General features: G+C 36.2%; 1 protein-coding gene across 3 annotated transcripts in view; it reads left to right on the top strand.

The window, feature by feature from the left end:
• The window catches only part of LOC6044523 (nucleoprotein TPR), a 279,855-nt gene that overhangs the window by 47,765 nt on the left and 219,090 nt on the right, over positions 1-13,000 (top strand). The window lies entirely within an intron of this gene.

Here is a 13,000-nt window from a genome sequence, read left to right as displayed (position 1 = left end):
GAAAATCGCCATCTTTCACGTGCCGATGCTCTTTGATGCTGCTGTGGAGCCAGTTTATTGGCGCTTTTGGCTGGGAAAAGATTGTTCTTCGATGGGTACCTGGTTTTTTTTTCTCCAACACTAATTTATGACTCTTTTGTTTCTGTTTTGTTTGGAGGAAAATTGGCGGGATTTGCAGCGCAAAACAAATTAGTAAAAGGGTGCATTTGCATGCAATCAACCGAGTTATGCTGGCGGGTTATTTAATATGCACGAATTGAAAAATCAACTAATTATGGATAATCAAATTTTATGCATGCAAACCTGTGCGGGAGATTGCTGTGAACAGTTGCGAAAAGTGGTCTAGTTCAGATTTTTTCCTGTAACAGTGGTTTTGTGCAAATTTTGTTGAAGATTGAATCGACCCAGATTATTGCTCACATGATAGCAGTTGATAAGATTAATTTCCTGTAAATATTTCATACTACTTATTCACAGTATTCTTAAAATAAAGGCAATAAATTCTTAGCTACTCTGTCTTGGCTTAAAATAAGCTTATAATAAAATATTAAAACTGGAAAAACAGTTTATTTTGAATATTGAAAAAAAAAAAACTAACTTAATCCACCTATGTGGTTGATGCCTTCCTCACTTTTTACCAAAAATAAGTATATGAGTGGTTTCATCATTTTTTTAGATCCAGAAAAAAAGAACACAATGTATAACTTATGTGGCCATAACTCGAGACAGGAATGCCATATCTTCAATGTTTTGGACTCTTTGGAAAGGCCTTTTGATTACCTAACCAACGATAGGTCGGATGATGGATCCAGACATAGTTTACATACATTTAAGTGAGATCCGACTTCAAAAAAGTACATAAATATCACTTAAGTGGTCATAACTCGAGACAGGGTTGCCAGATCTTCAATGTCTTAGACTCATTGGAAAGGCCTTTCAATTACCTAACCAACGATGGGTCGGATGATGGATCCAGACATAGTTTACATACATTTAAGTGAGATCCGACTTCAAAAAAGTACATAAATATCACTTAAGTGGTCATAACTCGAGACAGGGTTGCCAGATCTTCAATGTCTTGGGCTCATTGGAAAGGCCTTTTGATTACCTAACCAACGATGGGTCGGATGATGGATCCAGACATAGTTTACATACATTTAAGTGAGATCCGACTTCAAAAAAGTACATAAATATCACTTAAGTGGTCATAACTCGAGACAGGGTTGCCAGATCTTCAATGTCTTGGACTCATTGGAAAGGCCTTTCAATTACCTAATCAACGATGGGTTGGATGATGGATCCGGACATAGTTTACATACATTTAAGTGAGATCCGGCTTCAAAAAAGTACATAAATATCACTTAAGTGGTCATAACTCGAGACAGGGTTGCCAGATCTTCAATGTCTTGGACTCATTGGAAAGGCCTTTCAATTACCTAATCAACGATGGGTTGGATGATGGATCCGGACATAGTTTACATACATTTAAGTGAGATCCGGCTTCAAAAAAGTACATAAATATCACTTAAGTGGTCATAACTCGAGACAGGGTTGCCAGATCTTCAATGTCTTGGACTCATTGGAAAGGTCTTTCAATTACCTAATCAACGATGGGTCGGATGATGAATCCGGACATCGTTTACATGCATATAATTGAGATCCGGGTATTTGTGAAAACACATTTTTATACATAACTTTTGAACTACTTATCGAAACTTCAAACAATTCAATAGCGATGTATGAGACCCTAAACCAAGTCGAATGCAACTGGTTCGATCAAAATCGGTTCAGCCAGTGCTGAGAAAACTCAGTGAGAATTTTGGTCACATACATACATACACACACACATACACACACACATACACACACACAGACATTTGTTCAGTTTTCGATTCTGAGTAGATATGTATACATGAAGGTGGGTCTAGGAACTTTTAATAGAAAGTTAATTTTTAGAGCAGGATTATAGCCTTACCTCAGTGAGGAAGGCAAAAAAAAAAACGAGGAAAAAAGGCAGAAAACAGAAAACAGAAAAACAGAAAAACAGAAAAACAGAAAAACAGAAAAACAGAAAAACAGAAAAACAGAAAAACAGAAAAACAGAAAAACAGAAAAACAGAAAAACAGAAAAACAGAAAAACAGAAAAACAGAAAAACAGAAAAACAGAAAAACAGAAAAACAGAAAAACAGAAAAACAGAAAAACAGAAAAACAGAAAACAGAAAAACAGAAAACAGAAAAACAGAAAAACAGAAAAACAGAAAAACAGAAAAACAGAAAAACAGAAAAACAGAAAAACAGAAAAACAGAAAAACAGAAAAACAGAAAAACAGAAAAACAGAAAAACAGAAAAACAGAAAAACAGAAAAAGACAAAAAGACAAAAAAGACAAAAAGACAAAAAGACAAAAAGACAAAAAGACAAAAAGACAAAAAGACAAAAAGACAAAAAGACAAAAAGACAAAAAGACAAAAAGACAAAAAGACAAAAAGACAAAAAGACAAAAAGACAAAAAGACAAAAAGACAAAAAGACAATAAAGACAATAAAGACAAAAAGACAAAAAGACAAAAAGACAAAAAAGACAAAAAGACAAAAAAGACAAAAAAGACAAAAAAGACAAAAAAGACAAAAAAGACAAAAAAGACAAAAAAGACAAAAAAGACAAAAAAGACAAAAAAGACAAAAAAGACAAAAAAGAAAAAAAGACAAAAATGTTGAACCACAAAAGACACGAAGCACATAAAAAACTCACAAAAAATATTCAGTCAGTTTTATTTTAACATATTTCTTATTTTGAAATTAATTGATTCGATTCAAGGAACTAAATAGCGCTTTTGCATAGGAGTTAAGAATTAATCAAATGTTATCATTCGTGCAAAATATCGAACATACAGAACATTTTTTGTTTCAAAAATTGCATGCGAAATCAACTTTATTTTTTTTTAAATTGCCTAGTTTTTAGGTTATGGACATTTTTAAGGTTACAATTTTAGGAGTAAAAAAATCACCCTGCAATACATAATTTCTTTTAACTGAAGAATATTCTATATTTTTTCAAAACTTTGCTGATCAGACAGCAGATTTCTGAGATACTGTCGGTTTATTTATTTTATTTTTTTTTGTATTATGAGAAAATAGAGTTTTTCTCAATGTCAACTAATGTGCCCTTAGAATTTTAAATGTCAAAAAAACTATTTTTTGGTGAAATGTACTGCACATTTAAGTAAAAAAAAATTCTAAATTTCATAATCAACCAGGACACTATAGAAGGGATAAAACAAGTATTTCTGAAATCTAAAATAACGTATGGAAAATAGTACACTATTTAGAAGATATGCAATTTGTTTGTTGTCGTTTATTCGATAATGGTGATTTTAACCAAAATGTTGTCATTTGTCACCAGCAACATTCGTAACAAGTTTTGTTTGCAGAAACTCAAATTTTACACAATTAAATTCAATTATTATTTCCATACATCGCGCATCCTTCCCAACAACAGGAGCGCACCTTCGAGAGCAAAAAAAAATCCATTTCCTGTCTCAAGAACTTCAACAACTCAAAAAGACACCTGCCTTTCTCAATGTTTAATTCATCAGGAGATCACCTCGATCAAACTCCACACAACAGCGCAGAGACCCCAAACCCTTTGCGTGAGAGCAAAACACACAACTCTCGCTCTCTCTTCTTCTCTTCGCGTGAACCCCTTCTCTCTCGCGCGCAATCAAAATGAACCCGTTTTACTCTCTCTCGCTCGCGATCTTCGCGAGGCGAACTTCACTCGATCACTCGCCGATTGCTTTCATCAGTACGGTTCCGAGCGTGACTTGAGGCGTACGCACGCGATTTTGTCGTGCCGAGCTTTCGCGGGTTTTTTGTTATTGTTTACAAGCGGTTGTTGGTTGACTAAAAAGAAAAAAAAAACATATTTTTTGACGTTTCGCGATCGTTCTTGACAGAACTCGCCGGAGAGTACTCTTTTGTGAGAGGGAGTTTTGTGGCGGTGAGAAGATTTTCCTTTCGTGGAAGGTTAAGGTGAAAGTGAATCAAGGTTGTTGAAGGGGGAAGGTGTGGAGAAGAATTTGAATTGTTGATTAGAGTTTTGGGAAAACAAGTGCCCGTTGACAAGTCATCACCGGAGTTAATCGCCGGTGTTCAAGTGATTTGATAAAGTTGAGATTTTACGGCGAAGAAGATTTAATTAAAATTCAAAGAGAAATTTCGGAATCAAGTGAGAAGCGTTGTTGAGTCGCGCAAGGTACGCAAAAGTAATTAATAATTTATGAATGGCGGTGAAATTAATCAAGAGTAAAACAAGAGTGTTATTTTTCGGAAAAGTGTTCAAAAGGGGTGTGTGTGTTGAACGAGTGAAGAAAAACCTTTGAAGAGGAAGCGTTTGCGGCTGAAGGAATCGTGCTTTTTGAAGCAAAGCGCAATAGCTTGAAAAAAATGTTTACTAAGGCTTCGGCTTAGTAGCTTGTGTTTGCGCGTGAAGGAGTTTCTGAAGAAGTACTCAAAAGGGAAAAGTGGCTCAATGCAAAACAGGAGTGGAAATTGATTCGAAAAACGCAGTCAAGCAAAAGGAGTGCGAGCCAGTGTGGAGAAATACACACATGCTAAAAAATTACACACACACACAAATAAGCCCTAATAGGCCCTAATTAGAAGCGAGAGCCTCGAAGGTATTGAAGAAGAACTTGGAGCTGCGCAGCTGCTGGTCGACGAAAGTCGTGTGCAATTTCAAGTGCATTCCGGTACTTACTCATCGGGCTGGACACGCGAACCTGCTGCTGCTGTTCAAAAAAAAAAAAAAACGGTTTAAAAGCGGTTGGTCATGTGAGACGAACTCGACCGTTGACGACCCTCGTTGCAGATATTGGAAGGATCGCGAACGCACGTTTTGGCGAACGAGTTGGAGAGGTTAGTTTCGGTGGGTTGCACCTTAACTTAAGGTGCAAGCTAACGCGCATCAATTTCTGCAAAACTTCTACAAAAGAAGGGTGGCGAGCGTGTTTTGGGCCCGGCAACACGTACTAATCGTAGTTGGCAAAGGCTTCGAAAGGGCTGGAAATGCAACGCGGCAACCTGATTGGCGCTTCTTTCTTTCTGTTGCGATAAGTGCGTTTTGTTGGGGGGGAAAATGAGCGCTGTTTAAACATTGGGGCAACTCGATACTAAGCACAAGGTCAAACGAGCAATTTTGCGTGAAAGTTTTGCCATTGATAAAGGTCTTGGAATTTGTCGGTTTTGTATGATAGGGATGTGACTTTTGCAATAATTAGCTCTTTAATAACCATTATATTTTTTTACATCATTTCAATCAATAGAATAATTTAAGAACTCTGCAGAATGTTCTCCAATTTTTGAAAATAAAACACTCAATTTCGTCATGTTTATGTTGAAAATTGATAATTTATTTTATGAAATGAAGAATAAAATATAGGCAGGGATTTTTTGTGAACATGGGAAAAACTTATTTTTTAAATTTATGTATTAAACGGTAAATGGCATGCTAGAGTACACCCAAAGTTAAAGAACGAGGCGATAGTCCTCACGAAATTAAACGTGAGGAAAGTGCTATTTTGCGAGAGTATAGTCCTCTCGCGTGTTCATTCGTTCATTGGAACAGTTCATCCTATTGAGTGGCTTATATGGACAAATGACCGCCACTTAGTCACCGAACCATGGTGGCCCATACGGCAAAGGCACGGTTCAATATGCCGAAGGTCTTGGGTTCGAGTCTCGGTACCGGTACTTTTTTTTTTTTGATAGATGAACATTTTTTGAAGATGAACCCATGAGTAAAGTACTCTCGGTAATTTCGGGATTTATCCTCTCAGTCCGCACACAGTACCATTTTACTACCGAATTGTGCTCTTTATCCTCTCGTATGCCGATGTCCAGTTCTGGGTGTACTATTTTTTGGATTTAAGACAAAAAGTCAAAAGGATATAAAGCCGAATGTAAAAAGGTCGGAATAAATAATATCGAGAGGATTAAAGATTACATGGACAAAGTAGAAAGGATAATCGATCGATAATGAAAAGGACATTTTTTTATTTTATTAAAAAAAACATTTTTTGTTTATAAAAATTAACACTTTATGATGTTTTCTCTAAGACAAAGATTTCAGCTGAATTTTTTTTCAGAATTTTAAATTCGTGCAAATAATGTATTCTTATCTTATTGACATTTGTGTAAGTTATTTTCCAATTGTTGTACAGTTTTTTTATTTTTCAAGGAGGTCTATTTTAATTAATTTTTTTCATCTTTTTTAAATTTGTTATGTTTCAGCTTTTTTTTAAATAAATTTTAAAGTTATATTTTTGCTAGTTTTTCCATTATTTCAAACATGAGCAGTTCTGTTAATTGTTCAATGAAAAAAAGTCTGTGTGAAAAGCATATTTCAAGAGTTATTCTCTTTAAATGATTATTTTTTTTCCAATTGTATTTTTTGTCATATCCGTTCTTTCAAATATTAATACAGTGGACTCTCTCGTTGTTGATATTAAAGGGACCGTCGAGAACGGGAGTTATCAAATTATAGCACGAAAATCTAAGCATCGAGATGATCGACAGCCAGAGAGTCCAATGCAGTCATCTAATCAGTATTATGAGCCTTTTTGGCAATTTCAGTATGTTTTACAATGCTTTTAAATTCAAGCATTAGCAGATCTTTGAAATCGATTTATTTATTTTATTTTATTTATATTTTCATAGTGCGTTCATCCCGGCAATTCCCGGGATTTTTCCAAAACCGGGAATTCTCGATCCCGGGATTTTTCATATTTTGGGGAATTTGCAAAATTGAGAAAAAAAAAACAAAATTTGGTCTGGAAATTCTAATTAGGATGTAGAAATAGATGAACAGTTGAATTATCGATGAGAATTATAAAGCATTTTGGAAAAAAAAATAAATTTTAGTTAACAAATCCAAAAAATTCCTTGTGATTTAAAAAATTTCTATTTAATTTTATATTTTCTTAAAAGATTTGGTGTTAATTATTCTAAATTTGAAAAATATCATATTTAACTATTTTTCATCAATCACCGGAGCATGGAGAAAATCAGAACAAAGGTAACAAAGTAAGACAGCTGTTTAAGCCATTTTTTTTTGCAAAATAATTTCGATTTTTCTCCTAAACCTATGCAGACTGTTGTCTTGATTTTCCCCAGTTTCCCAGTGATTTAAAGATAATTTGTAAAATATGTTACATGAAATTTTTAACTTATCTAAAATTTTACACTGACTGGTATCACTGGTATCGCTGCTGTTTTTTATATTTAAAACTTTTTTTAGTCATGGCATATAAATAAAACTGAATAAAATATATTCCAAAGAGACTTATTTAATTTGAATCACATTGGTTAAATTATTGTGTTTCATCCAAAGCACACCAAAGAACAAAACTAAAGCCAATTTTCAATATCTTTTAAGTTATCTAAAATCTGCTGTTCTTGTTTAGATTGCAGTGTAGATTACTGATACTGCAAAGGCGCGGTTCAATATGCCGAAGGTCTTGAGCTCGAGTCTCGATATTAACACTTTTTTTGAAGGGTGATTTTATTGAAAAATGAACCCACGAGTAAAGTACTCTCGGTAATTTCGGGGTTTATCCTCTCCGTCCGTTCACACTACAATTTTACTACCGAACCATATTCTTTATCCTCTCGTATGCCGATGCCCAGCTCTGGGTGTTTGAATTTTTTTCCATTCTGACTTTTTGTCTTTCGAACTTCCGGCATGCATTATTTTTTTTTTCAAGCACAGTAATTTTTTTTAAGCTAATTGACAAATTGAATAGAATGATAATAATTATAAAAAAAAAACTTATTTTTTGCAGTTTTGTCTCTCTGTTCTAGTCAAGCTTATTGTCAAATTTGAAGTTAAATCTTTCAAGATTATCAGGGAAACAATTTAGGTTTAAAAATATTTTAGAGTTCATGATTTTGATTGGCTCAAAAATTTAAAATTACAGTGCCATAGCGTTTTTGGCAACACGATCTTTTCAAACATTTCTGGTTGTCAAAATCCCGACGTCAATTTTGAAATTTTAAGTGTAAAAAGTTTGTTTTCTGCGATAAAATATATGGGTCATTCACCGATTTGGACCAAACTTGGAGTGAACGTTCATATATCGATAGTTAAGGGGTTACATACATGTAAATCGGCAAAAATGTCAGAGGTTAGTATGAGCACGCACTTCAACTTTTTTAAATTCTTTTTTTCAGGGCATTAAAATATACATTTTTACCTACTAACAAAACAAATTTTAAGATATTTGGTTGCATCATTGCTAAGATATAGAAATTTCAAGTTAGTAGTTTGAAAAAAACTGGTGTCACGATATCTCAACACTGTCTTGATCAAATCGGCTCAAAATTTTGGTGAAGATTTGTTAAACTGAGTCCTTGTGCATGACGAAGCCCAATTTTCAAAAAGTTTATTTAAATAAAAAGATAAAAATATTTTTGTTTTTTCAAATAAAAAAACGGTAGTTTTAGATTTTTGAATTTTTTCGTCTCTTTCTCAGTTTAATCATGAAATATCTTCATGAATCTTTCAGGAGTGATTAATAATCATCTTTTGAGTGGATTTGACAAATTTTCTTTAATATAAAATTTTGTGATTTTCTACATGTGTGTAACCCCTTAACAGAAATCCCTAGTTAGGTGCTGATTGGACCATCCTTCTATTTTTGGCATCGCTCTCTTTTTCGACGACTTACTTAAAAAAACTTGTTTTTCTTCTAATCATAACTTTGCATCTATTTGAAAATTGTCCAAGAAATTCGATAAAAAATAATAGTTCAACCCTTAAATGCCCCTAATATTATATTTTAAAGTTTTAAGTACTAAATTTCAGTTGTGACCAATTACTTATATTTTTATTTTTTTTACTATATCACCATTGTTTCCCGGACAATTTTACATTGATTACTATGTAGACCTCAAACTAAAATGAACTATTGGCGAAATACAGCGATTTTACTGAAAAAAGTTTGATTTTGCACCGTACTCGGAAGAGGCGCACTTTTCAACAAAAAGGGATGAATCCCGCATAGTTCGGTTTTTATATGTGAGAAACTGATTTTGGATTTGAATTCATAGTATTTAGTGCTGCGCAAAATCTCTGGTATGTTATTTCATATTTTTTGCCATCGTCCAGAATCGAAGGACAAAAACTTAGAAAAATATTTGCATCGGCCTAGAATGCAAAGAGTTGAACTTTTTTTTTGAAATTTTTTACCTTTAAACGCCTATAACTTGAAAACGGAGCACTTCGGCACTTCGGACACACAATCGGGCATATTTAATTTTAAATGCAAAAATAATATTCATACAGCTTTTGCTAAATAGTTGAGTATTTTTGAAATAATATTCTGATGTTGATCTTGTCGTACGTCGCGTTTTGACGTTCTGAGATAAAATCGTTTTACAGTATGACCTTGAGTAAACAAAAAAACCAGAGCGTGCAATGTAAACAATAACAAACACGTTTTGTTTGGCTTTCTGTGCATTCTGCGCAGTTTGGTTGAACTGGGTTGCCGGAGTCCCGAGCTAGGATTGAAAATGTTTGCAGCAGTCGGGCGTGTACATGTGTCAAACGCGTTCTGACATTAAATTCCTTTGGTCAGTTGTCTGCAATTTTTAGGGTATGTCAAGATACTGAGTATTTTCGGTTTTAATCGAATATCTCAGGATTGAAATAGGATTTTGGGGATCTGTGAAGGTCAAAAGGTGCGACATTGTAAGCTGCACAAAAAGGCGTTTTTAACTGAATTTGGCCTGAACTGCTAGGACGACAAGATAGCATGACAGCGATGATTTGAGTTCAACAACCAAAAATAATAATTCATGATTTGATCATCAAGAAATTCGATTATCTATAGTTTGATTTTGTGAGACTTTCGGATAATAAAGTTTGGACTGTGTGACTGATTTGATCCCGTTCTTCAAAACTTCCACCTTACTTAAATTAAATAATTCCATCAACCCCACCCCAGTGCAGTGCATCTTCCAGGAAACCAGCACGACAAGGCTCTTCACCGCGGTCAGTTCCAACTCTTGCTTTCGATCCCTCGAAGAAGAACTTTCATTTTTAATGCCAAACTCTTACTTTGCCCCGACCTGCCGGCGTCTGATCGAAAGGGAAGATCATAAAAATGAAATGGAGAAGAAAAAATAACGAACCAACATCCATCAACCGACGCGGTAACACCAGCAACAACAAAACCAAACTTGACCTGTTGCTTTTGTATTGGTTTCTCACTTGCTCCGTGTTGTTGTTATCCGTTGATGACGTTTCTGGCCGGGGGTCGACCACACGCGAAACCACAGAAAAAAAGAAGAGAGAAGTTTGACCATTTCTTCAACCTCTGGGTGGCGGTCTTGTCGGGGAGGTTAAGGTGCACTGTTTGTATGGGTTTTTGGAGATATCCGTGTGTTGGTAAGTGCAAGTACGCGCACTTGCACATCTTTCCCCGTACTTCAGGACGTCAGGTGGGTTAAGGGCAGGAGAGGAAGCGGGAAGTTAAAGTCGTACTCCGAAATCAGGTTTCTTGCCCGAGGGTCTGTCTTCATCCGGGGTTCTCCGTAACAGTGCAAGGAAAGATCTCGCTGGTTTCGTGGGTTTCTTCGTGGGCTTTTCTTTTCGTTAGCTGCCCTTGGTTCGGGAGTCCCTTGGCGTTGCCAGTTTGAAGTAACAAACAAATTTAGAATCCACAAATTTTGATTTCAATTCTGAGCTATTCTAGAAAAAAAAACCCGTAAAAACTTAGTGCAACGTTGTCACTCTTCATATGAAAGAAGTTTAGATCTGAACGTGCTTTCTTGACACACCCTGCAATTGTAACAACTTTTCCAAGGGAATTTTGATTAAGGGCGTTTTGTCACACGTGCATGCCTGACTACTGTTTGTGTTTGTCAAAATTTCTGTAAATTTAACTAACAATGCCATAATTTCTTGACTCAAACTGGCAACACTGTTTCTTTCTGGCGCAGAGCAAACAAACCTTCCTCCTTTTATCGTTCCCGTATGCACCGTCATCGCAAGCATTACCATTTTAGATCCGCCGCAGATTTCCGTTTCATTTTGTAGCCAGCCCAGCCCAAGTTGGGCCAAGGGCCGGCTTACCCCCAACCTCTTACGATCCCGCGTCCGTGGAAGTGAAGTTTCTCACGTTTTTATCTCTGCGGTTATATTCACCAGCTTTCATCGAGATTCGGTTAAGGGAAAAAAGCTTCGCGTGCGGCCTTTAGATTGAGTTCTGGAAGTTCAAGAACCTTTTCCAGAACGTAGTCGACTCAGGATCGTGCCCGTAACAGCTGAATAAACAGACCTCTCCGCGCGCCCGGAGGAGAGCATATCTTATCGCGATCTGAATCGAAAGGAAGACCTCCACAGGAGGAGGTTTGAAATCTGAAACCGTGACTGGGTAGATTTCGTTCCAGAAAAAAAAACAGAACAGTAGCAAACATTACCGGTGCTCTCGAAGGGGGGAAATCTTCTTACTTTCCGTTGAATTGATTTGCTGCTGAAGAGCGTTCCGCGGGAGAAGAAGTGTTTAATTTGAAACTTCCTTCTTGAAGGCTGGGCCTGTTATTCAGGGTAATTGCTGTTAGGAATAGATAGAGGTTATCCACATCTCATGAGGCAGCGTTGAAGAGCGGGTGTTGTGTTGAAGATTGTGGGGTTTTTGGCCCATCACCACCACCTCATCGGGCTGGGAGAGTTGGCGCGAGTTCAGTAATCTAATTGAAGGGCGCGAATATCGATTTGGACCGCGTGTGCGTGTTGGGGGTGAAAATTAGAGGTTTTCTGCGTTTTAATTTATTTAAAGTTCTGGAAGAACCAGCGAGTAGATATTAAAAGAGCGTTGCCGGCTTTACTTTCCCATCATTTCGCTGCCGGTCAGAGCAAACTTTCAATCAACAAAATCTACCAGAGACCATCGCCGGTCCCATCAAAGTCACATTTATTGCAACAACTTGACTAGACGAAGACTTTGTTGACGTCTATTGACGCCTAAAACTGTTCGCTCTAAATTGGCATCACTGTTCCCATTCCCACCCGAAAGCCCCGCCGGCACCGCCGAGACTAGCGCGGATGCCAAAAAGTCTGACATCTTCAAAGTTCGCACCATAAAACCATAAACGGCAATAAATAGTTGTGTTTTTCGGTAGCCGCCACACGCTCGCTCGAAACGATCGAAATTTACATAACATTGACTGTAAAGAGAGAGAGAGAAGAAAAACATCGACGACTAAACATCGTTTTCACCTTCACTTTTCTTTTCATTTGCGCGCGCGCGCGAAAAAGGCCATTTTTAGCTAGGCATCCGCCATTATGGCGTTCTTCCTGGGCTAAGACGCTTCGCAGAGGGGGTGCTGTGATTGATTGCTTCTTAAACCATCAACCAAGCAGGCGATGAGGGGAGTGTATTGAAAAGTAAATTAACAAACCAAACCAAGTAGGCTTTGAAAGCCGGCGGGGTGATGCAATTGGATTGTTTTGTTTTGTATTGCGGTTTTTTTTATGGCACCCAAATGCCATAATGGACGACATGGTGGAGCGGATTGTCGGAAGTCGAAGGTGTTGAAACTCGACGACGGATGGCGCGATTATCGGAGTGTCACTTAAGACGTGGAAAGAGAGGAAAAATGTCAATACAAATCTGTTGAGCTCGGTTCATGCCAATTGATTAAAAGTAACAATTGCGTCAAAGGGGGAAGAGATGACTTAGTTTTTGCGCTTGAATTTGTTCTATAATGTAATTTAATAAATGTCTGTTTAATTAATCAAAAAACAAAAAACAAAAAACAAAAAACAAAAAACAAAAAACAAAAAACAAAAAACAAAAAACAAAAAACAAAAAACAAAAAACAAAAAACAAAAACAAAAACAAAAACAAAAACAAAAACAAAAACAAAAACAAAAACAAAAACAAAAAAACAAAAAAACAAAAACAAAACAAAAACAAAAACAAAAACAAAAACAA

The sequence above is a fragment of the Culex quinquefasciatus genome, chromosome 3 (genome assembly GCF_015732765.1).
Source record: "Culex quinquefasciatus strain JHB chromosome 3, VPISU_Cqui_1.0_pri_paternal, whole genome shotgun sequence".
Lineage (NCBI taxonomy): Eukaryota > Metazoa > Arthropoda > Insecta > Diptera > Culicidae > Culex > Culex quinquefasciatus.
Note: the sequence above shows the minus strand (reverse complement) of the source record. Positions and strands in the feature narration are given on the sequence as shown.